The sequence below is a fragment of the Parasteatoda tepidariorum genome, chromosome 10, assembly GCF_043381705.1.
Source record: "Parasteatoda tepidariorum isolate YZ-2023 chromosome 10, CAS_Ptep_4.0, whole genome shotgun sequence".
NCBI classification, from domain to species: domain Eukaryota; kingdom Metazoa; phylum Arthropoda; class Arachnida; order Araneae; family Theridiidae; genus Parasteatoda; species Parasteatoda tepidariorum.
In genome coordinates, this window is record NC_092213.1 from 24,862,641 (window position 1) to 24,881,054 (window position 18,414).

The window sequence follows — 18,414 nt, forward strand, 5'->3', positions numbered from 1 at the left end:
TCGACAATTCAAATAAAAGAAGACTTTGGAATTACCCAGCGGGTGAACGGAAATTTAAACGGGCATTTGAATTTGTGATCATTTGTTTCATATTTAACAGCTGAATAAAAGACTTTCTCTCTTAGTTTTGACATGAGATTCAATTGGATTATTTAATAAAATATTTGAAACAATGATTTCTTACTTTTTATAATTTATATAAATTGTCATCAATTAATGATAAAAAAGAAACTTTTATAATAAGATTGAATTATATTTTAAGCATTGATTGAAAAAATGAAAGATTTCAGTACAATTTAGTTGCAAATTCACGGTTAGTAATTAAATTTAAGAGCAATAGACAGAACCAACCTATTCGTGCTGAAAATTATTCGCGTCTCTAATTGAATTTTGAAGATTTTAATTGAATTTTTATTACTACATTAATTATTATTAGTGCATTTTATCAACTTATTGTACCTATAAAATAGTTTTAATACTGATGAGATTATTACTACACTGAGAAAAAAATTCTTGTAAAAAAAAAACATTGTCATGGTAAAGACATTTGTAATTTTTTTAAAAACATGAAATTAAAAATAAAAATAAAAAAAAATAACGCGAAACAAAATTTACTGAGTTTAAATCATTTATTTGATAATTTTTCGGTTCGTTATGATAACAATTTTTCAATGATTCTGGTTTTACAAAATTGTAGTTTTTATTTCTTTAACCTGAATATTTAATAAAAATACAACGCAGAAAAGTATAATTTAGTAGAAAAAGTGAAGTTCACGTGATACTTTGAAGAATGATTATAAAATTACCGAACTATTCTTCATAACGTTACTTTTACCATCTGATACAATTTTTAAGACTTTGATGACAATACCTTTTACTCAATAGAATGATAATATACCTAATGATCTGTTTACCATATTTTCTCATGTGGTTCATTAAAAACGGCGGCATTATATTGAGAAGGGAGTTAGACGACAGGTAATCATTTCCCTTTTAAATATATTTCAAAATTATAACAAAGAGGGAAATGACCTATGATGTTTTCAAGTGCTTAATTGTAATACGTTAAACGCATTAGACTCCTATATCAGGTGGAATTCGACAAAAACATGTACTTCCACACTTTATTAGAACCTTTCGACAAGCTAAATTCTTTTCATGCTCTTTCAACCAGCTCATCTTAACAATGGGTCATCTTAATCTTAGAGTCATGCTTCAGTTCCTCACCATCCTTCCATTCTGTTTGAAAATGTATCCGAAATTGATTCGACTTTTTTGTCTCTGTTATTCTTCTCGGTTACCGCTGTTTCTTTAATTCATTTTTATTTTTTTCTACCATTTTTTCATTGGCATCGTTACGCCTTTTTTTTTCAAATCTGTTTTGTTTCATCATTCACGTGTTTGCTTTGAAAATCAGCATCTCTTTGAAGCGTGTGAAACCTGTACACTTTTTGAATCTTAATTTTTAAAGCAACTAAAATTGTTCGATTTTCAAAATGCATTTCTTAAGAAATATTAAATTGACGGTATTTTGAAATATTAAATTGACAGTTTTTGATTCTTTATAAGAATGGTAAACGAAAATTACAAAAAAAATTCAAAACAAATTGTTTGAAAATTATTTCTGTGCTATATTTTACTAAAATAGTAGTTTAAATTAAAAGTTCACAAAACAATCATAAAATTAATTAAATTTGATGTCTTACTTTTTCTTTTAAAGCATCTTATACAAAAATATTTACTCAGCTATATTTTAATAATTTAATATCCGTTTAAAAAAATACTTAATTCTGCTTTTCGACGAAAAAAAGCTTTACAATCAAAACCGCTAACTATATAGTAACATAAATAAAATGCTCATTTTAGGCTATTGCATTAAATTCAAAATTAAAGTATTATAATATGGTAATTAATTAAAAAAAAACTTTACATGTTATTTTATTTTTCGATCACATTAAATATAGTATGGAGTGTTTTTTAGTTTTCAAAATTTATCAAAGGTATATCCCAAAGCTTCTTATCTTAAATATTCATTTTAGTTCAACGGAAGCATTCTGAGGAAATTTGAATGAATTATTCAAATAGTCGAACTTTAAAAAAATAAGTATTTTAATACATCGTTATCTTCCCACGTGACAAAAAAACGCTTTTAGGATAAGGTTTTTAATTAAGTTTAGGCAAAAAAAATGCCTCTTTGACTGCATGATTAAATGGCAACATAAAGAAAGAAACATTGTTATGAAAACGATAAGAAACCACAAAATTTTTAAGAACTATAACATTTTATCAGTTTTTTTAAATAGTACATATTTACTCGTTTTTTAGGCCTAAACTTGTAAGGAAGCATTGTTACGAAAAATATTGCCATAAAAATTTATCACATGTTAAGAAACACGCATTCAGCCTTTTCTAAGCTTGGTATCAGTAGAAAAGATAGTGATAAATAAAATGCTATAAGGTTTTGAAAAACAATAAAAATTTATCCCATTTTTAAAGAGCAGGTTTTTATATTTAGCCGTTTAACTCTTAGATTTACATGAGAACAGTCAAAATTATAAAATGAGTTTTTACTCTTAAGCTTGTTTAAAGTTTAAATGTAAAAAGCACCCTTCTTTTAGTAAGTGGTAAAAAGTGATCTCCCAGAGTAAAGTGCTCTTTGAGGAGAAACTGAAATATTATTAAACAAAGGATATATTGTTTCCTAGTTGTTTTTATACGCTATATTAAGTTAGACCAAACATGAAAGTTAAAATCGTATTTATGTTTTAAAAGTACTATTTTTCATTTGTAGTTATTTACACTTTTTTTCTAAACTATTTATCGTACCAACTCGCATTTGGTTCCTTTCAATTAAACATAATAAATACACCAGAAGAATTCTTTACTTATCCAAACACATAGGCGATAGAAATGTCGAAAAAATTGCACATCGAAAATATATTTTTAAAAGGTAGAAATACCCTCCATCCAAACTCCGACACGTGATACTGCCACTCTTTAAGATTTACTTAGAGGAGGGTACTGAGAAATCTTTGTAGAATTTTTTTCTTTGAATGTTATAGATTTAAAACAGGTTGAAAACCTATTTTAGCTTTACTACAAGCAATTTTTTCGTGGCTATATCAAGGTATAGAATTTGTATCCCTTGTTTAATCAATATGATTAACAATGTCAACAAAAAAAGAATGTTAAATAAAAAGATCGTGAATACTTAACAAGAAACGCATTTTTTTCTTATCTCGCTTAAATAATTTGTTTGTAAACTTTTTGCATCTGTCGAAATAGAACCATTTCTAAAAACTATAATAATGATCATCCAAAAAAATTGTTACTTGGAAAAAAAAATTGGGCATCATTATTAATTACGAAGGGAAATTTTGTATTTATATACTCAGTGAACTCGGAATTTTTTAAAAATGTATATATTGGATTTTTTTTTTCCTATCGTAAGCACTTCGTCATCGCAAATCATCAAAAACTCTTGAAAAAAGTGGGAAAATCGTATGGTACCAACAAACACAATTCAATTTATTGTTTCCTAGGAAGCAAACGCCTAAGGACAAGGCCAAAGAAGTTTTGGTACTGATAAAAATACTTCAGAAACAATTTTTCTTGCGGAATTAAATTTTTCTTTGATCACAAAAAAAAAGTTGAAAGATTTCTCTAGAAGGAATCTATACAACCTGATTGAATCATATGCAATAGAAAGAAAAGCAATACACATTTCAAGAGATATATTACAGACAGTAGATTCAATAGATAGTTTACGGTTTTGCAAAAGCATTGATATTTCTGATTATTCAACTATTCTCATAATTTGTAGGTTGCTTTTAATTCTTGAATTGCTTAATGATTCTTATACTTCCACAACTTGTAAACATACAAACATCAATACAGGTCACCTTGAAGTAAAATGCTTGCTGAAAAATATTTTTTGCTATGCCGTTAAAAGGTATAATACATTTCCTTGCTTTATAATACTATTGAAACCTTAAAATTATATTTAATCTTCTAGTTATATCCTTAATAAATATATTCATTAAATCTTTTTCTCAAGAAAACAGGCATACAAAAAGAACAAAAGTTTTTATCTTTACAATTATTAACCACATAATAAATTTTATTTAACTTTCAGAAGCAGAATTTTTATTAAACATATTTTTTATACTTTTTTCCTTATTTTGTAAAAATTTAGTTCAAATTAATAAAAAATATTATACTTATCAATTTAATAATTTATGGTTATGAAATACAGTATGAAACACCGATGTTTTTTTTTCTCGTCTTTTTAGGTAAAATTTTCAAACACGGCTTGCTTCTAAACAATAGTTTTTCAAATTCGCACTTATTTGCATTTAGTTATATGTAAGAGAAACAGGTAGGGTATTGAAATTTCTTTAATTTACACAATTAATTATTGGTAACTTTTTAAATATGAATGAAAAGGAATTTTCAAACTACTTTTTTTTTATTTTACATTTTAGTAAAAATATAATTCTGATAATCTGACAGATTTTTTCTTGTAACTGTGAAACTGTTTTCCATAACTAAAAAATGACAAAATATATCTTTGCTTGTAATTAGAGCATCAGAAAAAAAATCTATATAAGGGACACCAATGTCCTATCTGTGTCAAAGGCTTAAAGAGATAGAAATACTCTTAAAGACCATTGAAGGTATTGTGGACTACAATATGTTGGCGTTTAAAATTATCCGTTGCATTTTATCCTTAAGTTAAGTTAAAATTATAATATACTACTTTTTCTCTGCACTTGGCTCGATTTTTGATTAATAAGAATCTGCTTGAGCCGCGATGGTTCAGGGGATAGAGCATTCGCCTTCCAATGAGGTGAACCGGGTTCGAATCCCACTATGGCTGGTAGATACAATTCCACATCCTGCTTGCACCGACCACACTGCTGACATGAAATATCCTCAGTGGTAGACGGATCATGGGTTAGAGTCCTTTTGCCGTCAGGATAACCGTGGGAGGTTCTCGTAGTATTCCTCTCCATGTAACGCAAATGCGGGTTAGCTCCATCAAAAAGTCCTCCACGAAGGCAAATTTCTCCCNCGGATCATGGGTTAGAGTCCCTTTGCCATCAGGCTAACCGTGAGAGGTTCTCGTGTAGCTCCTCTCCATGTAACGCAAATGCGAGTCAGTTCCATCAAAAAAGTCCTCCACGAAGGCAAATTTCTCCCACTACTCGATCAAGGAGTTACCTTGTCTTCTGGATTGGGTTCAAAATTACAAGGCTACGGAGTTGAACATTAGTAGTCATAAACCCATAAAATTGGGTCGGCTGTTCATCGACGGTTATAAAATTATAAAATATAATACGAATCTGCTTGGAAACATGTCATTTGTAAAGCCCGCTTAAGAATATTTCATAAATAAAAATAATTAAATTAATAATGTGTTCTAGAGAAATTTCTTTATGCTCACGTAGGAAAAACAAATTATGGCAAAATTATTGCGCTGTATGTCAATAATGTTTCTGATAAAAAAACAACAGCAAGAAAAAACATAATTCGGGAAATGAAACCAAACTATGTAGCATTTGAGCCATATATTTGGTAGTTTTTCCCTTCATTTGGTAGCGATTCACCGGAAATTCTGTTTTTCAAAATTGTAGTCTTTATTACCTCACATTTAGAAAAAAATACAAAAGGTAAAAGTAAATTTTACTGAGTAAATGATTTTTATGCTATCTTTTAAGGTATCATTATCGCAGATTACAACCATTGTCAATCTTACCAAATTATTACCAAAGCACGTCAGTGAAAATTACTGAGCTTTTTTTTTTTTTTACAGTTCCTGAAACACAGTAAATTTTACAATAGTAGTTTTGACAATACTTTTACTCTCAATGCTCTAAAAACACAAAACCTGAAACCTATTACTTTCGAAACGAAGTGAAGTAATTTTGCCCAACCACATGGTTCGAATCAGATTTAATTGGATACCTGTAAGTGACGACACGCGTGTGTCGAATCCTGATTGGCTTCTGAATCTACAAATACCGCGATATATCTACAATGACGTCACTTGTAGATGTCCAATTCTCTATTTCTCTAATCAACCAACGTCCCGCAGTGGACTGATCGTTAAGACACGGTTCCCAGCAGATCACCGAAGTCAAGCATCACTGGCTACGGTCAGTGTGCGGGTGGGTGACCACTTGGATCAGTCTGCGTAGGGACCGAGGGTGTGCGGTATTGGTCCTCGTTAAACTGTGCTACCGTAAAGTGCTCGACTTCGAGCGCAGGTCGTCGGGCTACCGAAGCGGGGGTGCCATCCCCTCCGCATGAGGATCAAAATTGTGATGGCATGTCTTCGGATCATCCTCCGGGATGTTTCCCAGACCGTCGCCAATAGCCCATTGTGCAGCTCTAGTGCGACGTAAATGAACAACAAGAACAAGGAATAAGAAATTAACAACAACAACTAATCAACCAGCAACTACATCAAGGAAAATCATCAAGGAAATATTTATGATACTTAAAAATTATAGTTTACTGACAGAAAAATGCTGTGTAATATATTGACTACTATTTACTTAAAATAAAACTAAAATAGCTGTCATACACTGAAACACAATTATTATTTCACCCATGGTTTCTGGAAAAAAAAGTTAAAGCGCAATATTCTTCCTTAAGAAGAAATAAAAATTTTACTTTTAAACTTTTAAGCAGGAGTTAATAAAGCATGGATCTAAACTCTAACATTTTCATCGAACTATTTTACATATCCAAAGAAAAACCTCTTTCAAACTTAGGAAATACATACCTCATATTTCGAAAACCCATTAAAATTAATGATAATTAATTACGAAAATAATAAATGCGTATCGAGGCAATTAAGATAACTTCCATTAAAATGTCATGATTTTTCCATTAAAAAAATAATCATCTTAGACAATTCTTTAATGATCAGAAATAAAATGCAGTTTGAACTATTCATTAGACTTCAATTAGGCAAATAGTCTTTTAATCAGGAAAGATATTAAAATAATTAACTAAACCCCTTATATAACTAATCCGAATTTATAGAACAATACGAAATTTTTAACTACGGCTTCTTTACAATTAATGATGCTTGGTTTAAGAAAATTTATAGATGGAACTTAAAGAGCATTAGTGATCTCATTAATCTAATTTAGATGCGTTTAATATAAATGGGTACTATTTTAGAGATAAAAGTCGAATAGTACTTAGTTTTTATATTGAAATAGTAATTAATTTCGGAAATATCATTATCATGAATTATATGAAATCCAATATAGCTTTAGTTAAAACATGATGCAGTAACTAAAAATTGAATTAATTTTATCACTAAATTAAATAAATCTAAAATTTTCACAATAAATCTCTTTTTAGTTTTAAAAATAATTTAATTAGAGAAAACCTGTTTAAAACAAATTAGAACGACTTGTAAGCAATAATTATTGTTCACAAATAAAATATTAAAAATAATGTGAATCATAATATGGTATTTAAAGATTCTGTAGAAAAAGTAAATAACCTTCCGAATATATTGTAACTGTATTTTGTTAAAAAATATGTCTGTACTTGTATAATTTAATTCTATGTGTTATTTATTTATTTAGTTAGTTATCTGCCTGTTTTATAAACAAAGAAATTTTCTATTGACTAAAACACTTGAAAAATTAATTGGATATTTGAAATTGATTTTTATATTAAAAAATTAGGATATAAAAAACAAATGTGCTGATCTTTTGGTGGCAACAACCAATCCAATAAAGACATCACCGTCGTTGATGCAAATGCAGTAGCCAAATGCAGACTAATTAGCAGGTTCATCAGGAAACAACGGATCACAAACTGTGATTGTCCTAGAGATGTTACATCTGCATTAACCAGACTAAGAACAAAACATTATAAGGGCAGAAAAATCCATCCCGATAATACAAGATCATGTATACATCAACTGCAAGGACTGCCCAGATTCCCAGCACTAAAACATATCTTTGAATCCCCAATTTTCACTGCAAACATCTTAAAGCTCGGAATTCTTCCTTTTCTGGAGATCCTTTATATAGCTCCGAGGCACCAGAGCTTGCACCTGTAGTCAACCTGCTCCTTTAATGGCATCGAGAGAACAACTTTCATCCATGAACACGACAACAACAACAGGATATAAAAATCTATCTATATATATTTCTCTTACACGGTGACAAAAAAAGCCTCATAACAACTCCCCGAATGGCAACGCTAGAAAATCGACCAATGATTGCAGCTAAAAATGTCACATGCCTAATCTAGCTGAGGTGGCTCAACATATAGCGCTTTTAGAAACGGAAACTGAAATAACCAGAGAGAGCATTCTCACCAAATTTGATCTCTTCCGAAATTCACCCTATCAGCTGCGGCAATCTCATACTATTAAGCTAGGCAGTCTTTGTCGATAGATCTCTATTTTTGTCGAAAGCGCTTTTTTTCACGAATTTACATATCATGAATTTATTTGACGATTTTAACCTTTATTATAGCCAAAATTTTATCCTTTTTAAAGAGATATCAGTTTTAGAAATTTTACACTATAGCGCATTTCTAATAGTTACATGTCATTTATTTGAATTCAAATTTATTTTAATTACTTAGTATTTACTAAAAGGATGTAATTTTTTTTTTAAAAAAAAAAGTTGTTATATGGATTTGAATGATTGTTTTGAATTCTTAGAATTTTGTACATTTGCAATGTACCTAAGTTAGTAGAGAGTGAAGCGAGCTTGGTTTGCGAAGCAAACCATATAAGATTGCGTAGCAATTTTCGGGGGTTGGCGAGCGTTAGAGAGCAGGGGGCGCAGCCCATTAGTAATTAATATTAAATAGAAAGAAGGAAATTTTATCAATTCTACTTTTTTGAGTAGAATTTATAACAATTTTACTACCATTCTTAACAATAAATCATAGGTTCATTCAAGTTTTAGATGTAATGCAACATTTTGGTCATATTTCAGAATAAGATAACTATGTAAGCAAATTAACGTGGGCTACTTTATAGGGAAAAATTTGTGAAGTACTATCGATGTGGTGACATGTATCTTTTTTACAACTCAACATTCTCTGCTCCATGTTTTAACAGTATGACTCAGAGACCTATTAGAAAGTTTTCACTATTAACACTTTCGAAAATAAAATACCACAACATGTTGTAAAAGCGATAATTGTTTTTCAAAACTTTGAGAAAAGAAACTCTTTTCACCCTAACTTATACAACGCCCCGCTGCGGTAAAAACTAAAGTGATAATTAGCAGATGGGTTTATCTTTTTCTTTTATTGCTTTGATCAAATATATTAAAATCATTTTAATCATTTGGTTATTTACTTTACCTTAAATCTATAAAATGACCTATATCTAGTATTAATGATAAATGTAAATATCAAGATTTTAAATTAATTCTGTAAAATTATCATCGGAGACAAAGTACATTTTTTTCTTATCAACTAGTGTAAATTACGATTTGGTTTAAATAACGAGTTATTGCTTAAATAAATTACATAAGTTCTTTTGAATAAATTATTTCTCTATATAATAGTATGTGTTTATAGTAAAATTAATCATATTACACAATTAAATTTGAAAACAAATACAAGTATACCGGAATAAAAAAATAAGTATAACAGAGTCAATAAGTAGTAGATCGTTTGCTCTTCCAATTTCAAAAGGTCTACCAACTATTTAGAAAACGGCACCGCTTTTACAATAGACTTCAAGCTTCCTCTCCATAGAAAAGTAACATATTTTCTTGCGGTTGGGGAAAACTATAGAATTTATGCATTTTTCTCTAGACAGGCCCAGCAAACAAAATCTTCTTTTTTTTAATTTCAAAATTAAGTGACTGCTTTTTTCCACCCTAAAGTGGATATAAATTTCACTCCTCAGGTAGATCAAGAAAAATGTCAGTGCAGTGAATACCGGGCAAAGGCCTTTTACCTTGAAGAAAATAGTATAAAGAACACCGAGAAAGTGCAAACGGAGCAATGGTTTTTTTTCTTTGAAAAAAAGTATAGGGAATATTGGGAAATATTTAATGCACTCCAGCCTGATTATTGTTTATGCGAGTTCGGTTATTACTAATAGTAAACACATCTTGTGTTAAATATGATTAAAAAAAAGGCAAATTCATAACACGGCCTGGTACACACCTGCCCGGTATTCCCTGCAGTGATGATATTTTTCTATGTTAAAGACCATTGTTCGTGATACTCTTCTCCGATAATTAGTGCACCTGCATGCATGGATTGTATTCAGTGTGCTGGTGTTTTTTTTTTTTTTTTTAAGTTAATGCATAGTATTTCGGCATTCCCTTTGCTGCTGTATTTTTTAAGTTAATGAGCACTGCCTTGGGCATATTCTTCGCATTTTCAATACAGAAATGCTCTTTAAAAGTTAAGCTTAGCCAGTTTACATTAACTCGGTATTTGATATTTTTTATAGCTAAGATCAACTACCCGGTTTTCCTTACACTGACACTTTTTCTATACTATCTTATATGTGAAATTCGTAGCCATATCTGTGCAAAAAAAATTATCCTACAAAAATTTTGGTCAAAAAATTGTAAAGTAAATATTTTAGACAAGATTCAAAGCCCATTTTAAACAAATTTCTTTTAGATATCTAAAAACAGTGTTCTTTATATTTTAGCTGAGACTGCTTTAAAATTCTTGCAAGATCTATCACTAAAATTGTAATACATGTGTTTAATTTTGACCACCATATTCTGAAAGCATTAAGCATTTTAATAATATTACCTCATTACAACAGCAAATTAAACAATGTATGTTCGCAAAAATTATTGACAATGGATAGTTATCTCAAAGAAATGAATACTTCAAATACTTTACACTAAGAGAAAAGAAAGAAAGAAAAGAAAAAGTAATATGATTAATTCCACATAAAGATACAGAAACTATTCAATTAATTCTACAAAATAAAAGTAAAGAAAATTTGCTGCAGTTTTTTAAAGTTACATAAATTTGGTACGTTAAATTACATTCATTTCTTGAATTTCAATATATATACAAGTAAAAAAATGCTTAATTAATTTTTTTAACTATTTGTCAAGATTATATTTAACTTGTTAGAAAAAAAATAATTAGCTATTCATTTAACTTAGGCGTTAATATTTTTATGAAAATACAACTTTTAATAAACCAACATCACCAAAAAATTAATAATCGTTGACTTTCAAACTATTTAATTAAACTGAACAAATAATCGGAATTTTTACCTGAATTCTTTTTTGTCATGACACAATATAAATATAAAAAATAGTCTTTTTTCTATTTTTCCTATCTTTTTCATCAAAAATATGTGAGCAATTTAATTAAATCTTTTATAGTTGCAGAAATGACTTTAATAATTTCCTAATTTTTTATTCATAAGTTTTATATCATGTAAGGCTCAATAATAAATATTGTACTCAAAAACAGTAGGTTCAGTATGAATTGCTAAAAAATGGTTAATAAATTTTTAACAGCTCATTCGGATTCAATATCCCTGAACTTCATGAATTCGCATAATTTTCCATCGTTTTAATCTCATTTGCCAATTAAATGCTTTAAATAATAAGTACAGAAAATTGATTTTGAAGGTAATAAGAATTATATAAGCTAGCATTTCTTATAATCCAACATTTTATAAGTTTTTAAAAAAATTTTGAGACAAACAGCCACACAAAAAATTTTCTGAGTCGAATATCTAATTGCGAAAGAAGGAATTAAAATGATTCTGTATATCTGTGCTAATAAGTGCATGCAAAATAATTAGACTATAAAGTAGATATAGGATCTAATATAGATTTTTTCAAACGTTATGATAGATTAAGTTATACAGTTACAATGGATCTTTAATATACATTTTCTTCAAATATGATGGGTAACGGTAATCTTTCTGAATAACACACCTTTATTTAAGTTAATTTCAAATTATTATTTCATTTTAGCTTTACCGTTGAAAAACCGACCTTTATTACGTGTCTAGCTTTCAATGTTTAAATGCACTCGGAGAAAAAATTCTGGTAAAATTACCATTCTGTATGATAATAAATAGCATTTCTGGTTTTAAAAAAAAATTTAAAAACAGAATTTTTTCAATGAAAACTAAAATATACGATAACATGCACGTGGTAAATTTTCCGTTCATATACTAACAGTTAATCGGAAATTCTGGTTTTCAAAATTGTAATTTTTATTACCATACATCATGCATTTAGCAAAAATTACAAAATTAAAAAGCAAATTTGACCGAATAATGGTTTTTATGCCATGCATTAAGCTATCATGACAAAATTAACCAAATTTTTACCACATTTACTAAATTTTACCACAGATTATAAAACCATATTTTTTTGCTAACCAAAGCTGTTCGATTAAAAGCATTTTGTTGTTCCCATAGAGTCAGAAACACAGAAAATTTTTCCATATTCTGATAATTTGGACCATACCTTTTTCTTAATGCTGTAGTCTTGTAATTTGAATCCAGCCTAGAAGATGAATAAACTTCTGGACCTAGCATTAAATCAAACTCGTGTTCATGATGACTTACTTTAATTGAAACTAACCCAATCAAGAAAACCTCCCTTGGTTAGGTCACGCACAAGAGGACTCAGACCCGTCAGCCACTGAGAATACTTTTATCAGCACTGTGATTGATGCAAGCTAGAAGCCTAGATGTGAACTTGAATTGTTTAAATTAAAGACGAAAACCTAATTCTACAAGTAGTTTTTTAAGAAATATAATAAAGCAATAAACAGTTGCAAACTCCTTTCTTTGGTAACCCCGATTTTAGAAAAGAATGATTAAATTTGAATAATTTGCAAAGCGGTAATCTTTGCGCTTTTATTATGCATGTATAATAAAACAAAACTTAAGTTTCCAGTTTTTACTGAAGCCGAAACGGTTGCAAATACATTTTTTCACTGAAAAATAATAGTTTCGGTAGAACATTAAAAAATGTAAGCGTATGCCAAGATTTTTTTTTCTTCATAATATGTCATTAATAGGAAATTTAAGAAGTGACTTAAAGATTAATTCTCATTGATGGGTAATTAAAAGAGTAATTCAATGGGTAATCCGCTACGTAATGCTAAAGACTTGAAGAGATATCTAGATTTTGATTTATTCTCGTATTCATAAAATGACAAAGAGGTTTTAAACCTGTGAAGTTAAGCATAGTCATTCTATGGCTCGATTCTCCAAAATACCATTCTTCGATATTGTGCAAAATATTAAAAATATTGACTTAAAGTACAACGGAAATCTCTTTTAAAAAAACAGAAATTACCCTGCATCGATTAGAATGTTTTTCAACATGTTTTTTTTTCTTCTTTTTTACACTTCTATAGGTACTTATTCTATGCATTAAGATGGTGAAGTGGAAGTTAGTCAAATGGTTATCGCGATTTAAATATCTACCGTCATCTGCCCATGAAGCTGTTCCTTTAACCAACTTCCTTTCTTCTCTTCAATCTCTATTTAATAGACAGTTTACTGACAATATTCGTATTTTACAAAGTAGAGTTCTATCAAAATATATCTCCTTCACTTTTCAATGGATCCCGGTTGTTTTTTAGGAGAGTGTCAAGGATTTTGATTCATGGAAGACTATTGACAACGATTAGAAAATCGGAGGAAATATTTCCCTTTCTCTTTTTGTTCCACTTTCTTATTTTAAACTCTTTTTTTATATTAAAAACAATAAGATGTTTAAAGATAATTCGTCCATAAGTTTCTAAACTGCGCTTCAACTGAGCACTTCTTTCTAACTGCATCATTAGACGAAATTAATGCCGAATTTTTTGTAAACATTATTTTACTTACTTTGAATGCTTCTTTATGAATTTCTATTATGGCTATATAATAATTATTAATAGTTCGAAATGTAAAGTTTCGTGGTTGCTGTACGAAAATCCTTCCGCCTAAGTAAAATATCTATAACACAAAGTTGTGTTAAGAATTGGACAACTGCAAGTGACGTCCTCGTAGGTAAATCATAGCATTTGTCGATTCAGAAGCCAATCAAGTTCGACACGCAAGTGTGACGTCGGCATCTAATTAAATCAGATTTAAATCGCATGGTTAAGCAAAATCACTTAACTTCTTCAAGAGCACCCAATAAAGAATGAAATTAAAAATGTAAAAATTTTATCTTACAAAATTCTTCGCAAAACCTTTATTATGAAATTACAAAAAAAATACAGAAAAACTATTGGGACAATATCAGAAAAGGGTTAACCAGAGATTTACAAAGCAAACTCAAAACAATTTTCTGTAAAACATATAATCTTTAAAGATATCAAACAATAAAACTTTTAGCTATACGATGAAACTTTTAAAACTTTCTTATCTTAGAAAATCAGAAATGATGGGAGAATAATACAACCAAGCATTAGAGAGCAAGAACTAAAAATAAAATAGGAGGATCTTTACAAAATAGTAAAGAAATGGTAAGGCTTTCGACAAAACTATTTGCAATTAATGACTCTCAGTAAAATAAAAGCAATTGCCTTGATGCAATTTGTTCTAGAACGATTCTTCTTGTGCAATTTCTTCTTTATACTGACAAGTTTTACTTTTGCATTAAATGATTTATTTTTTGCATGTTCTGGAGGAAACGTTAAATCTAAATAAAATAAATATGTCTTTCTTTTGCTTATTTAAATGCAATTAAGAAAAGGAGGGCTTCCAAATGTCTGTAGAAAACATTCCAGAAATGTTTTTTTTTTCTTGCAAAAATACTTTTTTTTTTCTATTTTTGATGATTTTTTCTATTTAATTTTGATTATTTAGGAAAGAAGAAAAAAATGGAATAGATTGTAATGTCTCTAAAAAGTGTTGGTATTTCTTATAACACATTATTTTCTATATCTATTTCTTATAACTATTTTAAGAAATTTCTTGTAGCCCATATCATATAATCTTATTCTAATTTTTTTTATAAATTTTTCATAACGTATGTTTTACCTCCTTTAGTCATTTTCAATATATTCCTTATATTGTTTTAGCCTACTTTACAAATTTTATTTAAATGTGGTTAACTTAAGTTAGGAGACCAACGCTCTAGCGCTGTACATTTATGATAGTAAACTATTTTTAAACAATCTGATCAGTAAGTATGGACGTCAAAATTAACTTTAGAAAACATGGGATTTCTTGACTTGCTGGAAGGAGTGACCAGGACTTCTTTTCGCTTACGACAACTGCATGCATATAAAACCTTTTTTAAAAAATCTGCAAAATATATGTACAGTGCTCAAAATAAAAAAAGGTCCACACTAAATAACTTTTGAACTAATGATCGGATCTTCGGGTTCCAGGACTCATTCTTAGTAGTTCGAGGGCTAGACCTCAAATATGATAATTAATTAGTACAGACGATATTTTAAGTTACGAAATCAGACGCAAAAATGTAATTTCTCTGAATAGACATACCTTTTTTCGACTGATTTGGATTTCTGACCCCAAAAACATAGAAGATAGACAAATATTTATTAAAAATTATTTTCTGCATGCAATTATTTTGAATAAATGAATTTTACAATTGTGAGCAAAAAGTTTTCAATTAGCTTAAAAATTTTCGAGATATGGCGAAATATGCAAAAAGTAAAATTAACATTAAGGAGCAGAAACTTTGGACAGCTCTCCTGACCAAACTATTGGGGCCATTTGTCCCAGATTGCGGCTACCAGCTATATTTTGGGAGTCAGAAACCCAAATCCGCCGAGAAAAAGGTATGTTTATTCAAAGAAAGTACGTTTTAGTGTCTGACTTGGTAACTTAAAATATTGTGTGTAATTAATTAGCATATTTGAGGTCACCTCCTCGAACTATTTAGAATGAGTCCTAAAACGTGGAGATCCGATTATTCATATCAAAAGTTATTAAAGATGCTCCGTTTTTTATTTTGCACACTGTACAACTAGTTAAGTCTACAGTGTAGATAAAAAAAGATTTTAAAATATTATTTTTTCAATTAAGGAAGCATGCACACTTTAAGAAAAGTTATGTCTTGCTCTGTTATAGTCAAAACGTTGAACGAATTTTGCAACAACCTGAAAGATTTATTCTTAGGAGGAATTTGATTTGATCTTAAATTGTAACCTTATTCTTTTATTTTAAAGCTGATATTTTTGACAAACATAAAACTTAGGAAAATTAATTTATTTGCATGATTAATTACATAATCATTATAATTATTTTTGACTTTCAAAGTAACAGAAAGTAGTTCTGAAAGATCAAAGTTATTTAACGACATTTTTTGGAACTCTTTCAAAGCATTTTCAGAAGGTTATTCTTATCAAGAAGGTGAACAATAGTCGAAAAAATTCGACATTTCATCCAGAAAAGTGTTATCCTTAGTAAGTTTTTAAAAAAATCAGTTTTTGATCACGGAAAGTTGTGGGCCGTAGATTTTTAGCCTATAAAATTTTAAAATCAATTTGATTTTCTTTTCCATTTCCGAGAAACTTGTGGCAAAAAGTTTGATCAATCTCAGAACCTAGACAAAAATGATATATCCGATGGATAATGTCAGAAAAGAACTCGTATGAGGTGATACGTGAACGTGAGCACGTGCCGCCCCGAGAGACCATTATCTTCAAATCCCATTCACCAGAATCAATATCTCTAGCAAAATGTAAAATGCTATATCGACTGAGGACCGAAATATTTCATGCTTTTATCTTATATGAAAGCATGTATTATCTTAAGAAGGTTGATGTTTTCCTAAAGGTTCAATATTTTTCCCATTTCTAAGTTCGCGATTAAACTATATGGGAAAAATAAATTGTTTCCTAGTTTAAAAGCTAAAGTTCAAAGCCTGGTATATCTCTGAAGAAGAAAAAAAGAATTCGACATAATATTAAGCAAACGATTTAAGTCTCTGTGTAGATAATTCGCTATCGCAACGAACTATAGGGGGCGTTGTTGTATGAGACGAATTCCTGCAATTTCCACAAGAACGAATTCTATTTTGTTACATTAATTTAAAAAAGCAATATTCACATTTTCTGCAAGAAATACATTTAAAACAGTTTTAAATATGCCTTTTTTTATTCTCAGAAAAAATTTAATTTGGCATATTTAATTTTAATAATGATTAATAAATAAATGATCTCTTAAATAAGTAATTTATGAAATCATTACCAAGAAAAATAAAAAATATCCTGGGTATCCTGCCAAAAATGACGAAGTCAATAACTGACTAAATACAAAACGTGAACTTTAGTATGGGATATACACGATATATGTTGATGGAGTTGGTTTTTTTCCCCAAAAAAATAGGTTACGGGCATTTAGATACTACTGAAGATATCAGGTCAAACTTATTAAACATGATACAATTGTATTTTATGTGCAAAGTAAATTTTTGGTAAGATATTTTACAGATAAATGCGTTGCTTTCCTACATCACTAAAGTTACCACTAGGTAAAGCAACTATACTCCAGGAATAAATTTAGAGCATTTTTAGAAACAGCAAAGGAGCCAAGTAGTAACCATGCATTACCAATTCTTAAACTTTACATTTAACTAATATTATTAGAAAATGTAAGAAAAAGTATTTCATTTCAATACCGTAAACACTAGGTGTAGAAATAATTTCTTATTTTTTTGTACGAAAAGCTTTAAAAAAACTTTGAGGTCCGGGATTTGCTTATGACATAGTATTAAATAAATGTGTCATGCGACCGATGACTTAATGTGTGTAACGCTCCTAGATGTGTGTAGAGGTGTGTGATGTGTGAAGAGTTCGCGCGAAGTGTCGGTGAAAGAAAGACGCATTTTTTTTAAATTTTTTTTTTTTTTTTTTTTGGTAGAGTCTGGCACTCCGAGAAATTATTGTTTGGACAGCGCGATATTACAAAATGCTTTGAGCAATAATTTATTATGTGTGGTGTGGATTATTTTTCGATATTTCTATCATTAAAAGTTTTGAAATTGAGGCTCTTTTCCTTGCTATTCACATTTTCTTTGAGAAATACGTTGCACTCATCTATCAAATTTTTATATAATTTACAAACTATGTGTTAAAATTACATAACAATATGTCGTGATGTGATGCATTTCCTTTTAAAAAGACATTTTTACAATGAAGAAAAGGAAAACGATTTTAATTCAGTAAACGATTTCTGTGATGACGCGTTTTCTAAATAATTTTTTGGTTAACAGTTACAATTTTTTTGCTTGAGAATAATATATGTAAAACAAGTTTAAAACTATTACTAGAGTATAAAAGGTTTAAAAGCAACAGTTTGTGAATGCTACAAAAATTTGATACCTAATTTCAACGAATTTCTTATAGAAAATAAGAATGTAAAATTTGCAAATGCTGCGAATCAAAATGTTATTTTAATCAAAAACGTTAACAACCTAAGATTAATAAAAT